Source organism: Xiphophorus maculatus, chromosome 16, assembly GCF_002775205.1.
Source record: "Xiphophorus maculatus strain JP 163 A chromosome 16, X_maculatus-5.0-male, whole genome shotgun sequence".
NCBI lineage: Eukaryota > Metazoa > Chordata > Actinopteri > Cyprinodontiformes > Poeciliidae > Xiphophorus > Xiphophorus maculatus.
Window position 1 is genome coordinate 3,947,449 of NC_036458.1, and position 5,260 is coordinate 3,952,708.

Sequence of the window (5,260 nt, forward strand, 5' to 3'; positions counted from 1 at the left end):
CCAGGGAGTGGAAACTACACTGCAAAAACACAAAATCTTACCAAGTATCTTTGTCTAGTTTTCAGAGCAAATTGCTTAACACACTTGAAATAAGGCTAAACTAACTTAAAAGTAACTTTTTACAAGATATAGGAGCTTGAAGTCAATAATTTATTAACTTTGATAAAAAAAAAAAAAAACGCGCCAGTTCCACTGGAAGATTTTTTCACTTATAAGATGGGAAAATGTTGTGGTATAAGTGAAATAATCCGCCAATGAAACTAGTGCTTGTATTATCAGTGTTAATAAATTATCGACCAGGCATTAACTGTAGCAAATTTATTGCTTTATTTTTTTCTTTATTGAACATTAAACAGTGATAAAGTTTCCTAGAAAGAAAGATTTTAGGGATTTTTCATTAAAATTAACAAAAACACTTTAAAAAAATCCTTTCTATCTGCAAAGAATCTATATAATCGCTTCAATTCTGAATAAAATTACATTTTGAGATGCGCTGTGTAGCCGGACTCTGTGCTTTTCCGCTCCTGAAGGAGATGTGCGGCTGATGCCGAGTGAAAGCAGTTTATCAAAGACTCCCCAGGGACGGATTACAGAGGAAAACGTAAAGGTCAACTTAAAGGGAAAAGGTCAGCTGGAGACTGAGCCGTCAGTCACTTCAGCGGGGAATTAAAAGGGAGGCGGCTGATTGTTTGAAACTGATCACTGCAGACCATAAACGCCTCACAACAGCTAGCGATTAGCAATCACAAGTTGGTCAGTTTTTCCTGCTTTAACACATCAACTGAGTACAAAATGTTCACGTTTTGACTACATTCAGTTCTTCTGTTTACGTTTCATAATCAAACAAACTTTGATATCTAACAAAGATAAACGAGGAAATGCAGCAAGCTATTTTCATTTGATTTTGTATTAAGAGAAAAAGGTAACCCGGCTGTATGTGGGAACGTAGCTGTCTCTGATTATTGGCAGCAACAACAAACAGAAATTATTTGTAATAACTGGGAAGGTTCTCCATGTTTTCTCCACATTTGAATAATGATTCACACTCTAGAAATTTATTGGGCTCCAGACTGATAGGTGTTAGATTTGTTGTTGAATTTCTTTAAATTAGTGTTATGCTTTAAAAAAAAAAAAAAATTGTTAGCATACTTCTTGTTGTGACGCATTCTATTTATTTGAGATTGGCGCTAATAAGAAACTTGCTTTCTTAAACAGATTAGGATAGGTCTACAGGCAAAATAAAACAAAAAAATTATTCCTAGTTAATTAAATTTTAGCCTGATCAGTTTAGAATGAGTTGTTTTATGGGTTTTTGTCACTTTAAATCCAAATAAACTGCTGCTGGCCACACCCCTCGACTCAATGTTTACACTCGCACTTAAAAATAGATGCAAACAGAAGCGCAATTATACAACCGTACATCTCTGAAAAGCAGAAGTGGAGCCTCCTGCACAACCAACAAGAAGGCAGAAAGTAGTTTCTGGGTGGTAAGTCAACAACAAAACACTTGTCTTTTCCAGCAGCCATTGTACAGCACATATAGCAGTAAAAAAAGCTGGAGAACCAGCACGTTGTTGGCAACAGGTGGAACTATGCTTGGGTTGCTAGGTAACATTGTAGTGCCTGAATGTGATTAATCGGGAAGTTTTTGAAATGTTCATTTTCCAGACACCAAAAACTGCTGGGTGTTGGGTTTTTTACATCGCTTGGGCTGCTTTTAGAAGCAACTGAGACTCAAATGGATGGACAAAAGATAGATCCTATTTAAGAATACCTAAAAAAAAAGTTTATTCCCCTACTAGATGAAATAGTTTCTTAAAAACCTCTCTCTGCGTGCTAATGAATCAGTTTGATGATTTATCACACTTGTGTGACCGTATAAGGTGACAGATTGCGCTGTCAGTGGTCATAATGTAATGCCTGCTTGGTGCATGTGGCGAGTCTGGATGCAACAGGGTGGCCGACCCGTTTCTGCTCCAGCAGACATGGAGAGAGGATCAGCATCCGCAGCCTGTCCCGCTGCTGCTTCATCCCAGCAGCAGCGACTCTTGCTCTGAGCTCTTGCATTGCGTCGCTCCTTCCTCCTCCTCCTCCTCTTCCTCTCTCCCCGCCTCCCTCGCTCTATTAAATTTCCAGTCACACAACAGTGCAGTGGATATCCCTCCCTTTCGCTAACTCTCACACTCTCACCCCTTCCCCTCCAGTCCTTCTACATACCTCAGTAGTTTGTGGAGGTGTTCTCGTCCTCCTGTATCTCTCCGTATCTTGTTATTGATTGTTCTCTCCCTTCGTTGGGCTTTGAACCTCTCAATTCCCCCCTTCCTCCTCGGCTTGTTATTTAAAAAGAGCTTCCTCGCATTTTCTCCTCTTCCTCCCCATCCCGCCCCTGTTTGTCTGTCTGTGCTGCAGTGTCTACTCGGGCTGTGTGGTGTGGAGCGTAACCTCCCTTTTTACTCCCTAGCCGTGGCGTGTTTGTGCAGCGCCAGCTCCGTCAGCCTTAACTGACTGATTGAGTGGACACCGCAGACCGATAATGAATAAAGATGGGAGGATGAATGTGCCTCATATGAAGACAAAAAGCAGACCTTTGGAAGCTGCTGCCTTCTCCTGTCTTCGGTTTGCTGGTTAAGTCGACCTCTCTAGACTTCCACACCAGTTGCTGTACTGGGGCGCAACCAGTGGCGCAATAAGTGGGTATGCGCTATTGACCCTTTGCAACTACGTCACTAAATAATTCGAGGCGCCATGATGGACGTCGGAAGTGAGGGTCGGGGGTGTTGATCAGAGCGACTGAAATTGTTTCCCAAAGTTGTTTTTGCCACTTTATTCATGGCTTCTTCTCGTTCAAGTCGAGCTAATTTGTTAATTTGTTGACCGCAGCATCCTATGACCATTTTAAAGTGAAACCAAATAGATAAACCTATATCATCTACCACATCTCAGTTTTTTTTTTTGACAGGCTTTAGAGGAGGGTGATTGTTTTGACGTCACACATGGCGGCCGAGTTTCCAAGAGCTTCTTCTTGTTCGAATCGAGCTAATTTGTTGATCAAACATTAACACATCACTGATTTTGCCTGAATTCACACCACATGATATATATAATTGTGAACTTTGGTGCAATATCAAATGCATATGTGAGCGCCAAGCGCACCAGGGGCCTCTCCAATACAGTAAGTGGGCTAAAATGCAGGGCATTCAACCAAAAGAACTGCATGTGTTTAGCGGTAGCAGGAGAAATGAGTCACGGTCTTTTGTTAAAGGCAAAAGAAAAATCCTAGAGCTGCTAAAATTTGATGCCACTCCAATTTTGTTTACATTTTGTGAAAAAGGAAGTTGCACTTAGTGTCTCCTTCAGAGGTTTGTGCATCAGGAGAAAACTCCCAGCTCCCTAGAGGCATCTGTGGCGGTGCCAGGGATGCTTGTATGACCAAAGCAATAGCTGTGGTTGGTTCCCACCACATGCTGGACTCAACCCGGGATTCCTCTAATCCTGTTTGAGGTGTTCATGGACAGGATCTCAAGGCATATTCATAGAAGATTTCTGGTTTGCCTTGCCTTCTGCAGATCAAGTTGTTCTGCTGTCACTAATATTGGCCACGAAACAAGGTGATATTTGGTCTCCCAGGTCAGCTCAGTATAGAGCCACTGCTTCTGCACATCGAAAGGAGTCTGAACGTGGTTTGTGTTTATGTATCAGGTGCCACCTGTAAAATTACACAATCAAAAATAAACAGCAATAATTCGGGTTATTTAGCATAAAACTAAATATTTAGTTTGGGGCAAAATATTTATTTTGAGACTAAATATTCAGTTTGCAAATTAAATATTTAGCTTGCTAATTTGGGGTTAAACATTTAGTTTGTAAGCTAAATATTTAGTATGGACATAAATATTTAGTTTAACACCTAAATATTTTGTTTGGAGCTTAAAATTTAGTTTGTTGCTAAATATTTAACTTGCTAAAATAATTTAGCTTGGAGCTAAATATGTAATTATCACACTTTGGAGCAAAGTATTCATTTCGACACTAAATATTCAGTTTGTAACTCAAATATTTAGCTTGCTAAACAAATTAGTTTGGGGTTAAACATTTAATTTGTAAACTAAATATTTAGCTTGGATATGAATTTATCATGGAAGCTAAACATTTAGTTTGGAGCCAAATATTTACTCTAGTTTGATGCTAATTATTTCGTTTTCAGTCTAAATATGTAGCTCTTAGCTACGTTTTTCTCTTGATGGGCTAAATGTCCCAAAATATTGCTGTTAATTGTTGATTGAAACTTTTCACGTTGATGTTAGATTTGTTTTACCTGCAGATGCGACAAATTAGCATTCACTAAAGAAATGCTGTGCTATTATTGTATGTTAGCCAATAAAGTGTTTTTTTTTATTTTAAGAAGGAATTGTACTTACTTTCAATATCATTTACGATGAGCCAAATTTTTCTTAACAATTAATTGATAGAAAAACCGATTATCAAAACAACCGTTAGCTTCAGCCCTACTGCTAACAACAGAGACAGTGAAAAAGTTATGAGCTCAGACGGGCGGTAATAGTTCGATAGCGGGGTGGAAGCTGATGGGTGAGAGAAAAGGCGAGGCTAAGCCGGAGCTCCGGAGGGCCGGCCGGTGATTAAGGGCTGAGCTCCAGCCTCTGAGGGACGACTGTCTATCTGTGTGAGTCCATGTGAGGAAAAAAAAAAGATTTAAAAAAAAAAAGGGGCTGGAAACGTGGAGAGAGAGACTCAAAAACAGGAGTCCACTGTCACGGTCTCGTAGCAACCGCGTTTCCCAGGTGACACGCAGCCTGACATCACTTCCTGTTGCAAGCAGAGACGTGCCGCGTGCGTTCCTCAGCCTTCGCGCTGCTTTCAGACCGAACGAACCCGAAGGATTTTCTTTCCTTCGAGGCTTGAATCCCATAAAATGCGAGCGGCGGCACATTAAGAGGAGCTCACATATAGACCGACGGGGTCCGCTGTGCGCATGCGCGCAGCTTGATTGTACACGATGCCAGTGGAAACGTGGCCAACTCATGCCATCTGGTAGGACTACTTGGCACAGCGAGGCCCGCTATGGTTTCTCGACATATTGGAGTAGTTAAAATTAACACGGTGACACTATTTGGCAGGAAAAGACACCAAACTATCTATTAGTGGATCTATTTCAGCTGCACCTTTCGAGTCCAAGCTGTTGCAACACAGAAGCTTCGGTTGTTTGTATGTATGCAATCCAAAAGCTCAAGAGCTTCTTCAG

The 5,260-nt window shown here is 40.8% G+C and overlaps 1 protein-coding gene across 1 annotated transcript in view; it reads right to left on the reverse strand.

Annotated features, from left to right (window-relative positions):
* Window positions 1–2,313, reverse strand: part of lrrc4b (leucine rich repeat containing 4B) — a 46,330-nt gene extending 44,017 nt beyond the window's left edge. Inside the window, exon 1 of the mRNA XM_023348492.1 lies at window positions 2,218–2,313. The gene's annotated coding sequence lies outside the window, so the exon portion shown is untranslated. The remainder of the gene's footprint in view (window positions 1–2,217) is intronic.
* Between the last annotated feature and the right edge of the window lie 2,947 nt (window positions 2,314–5,260).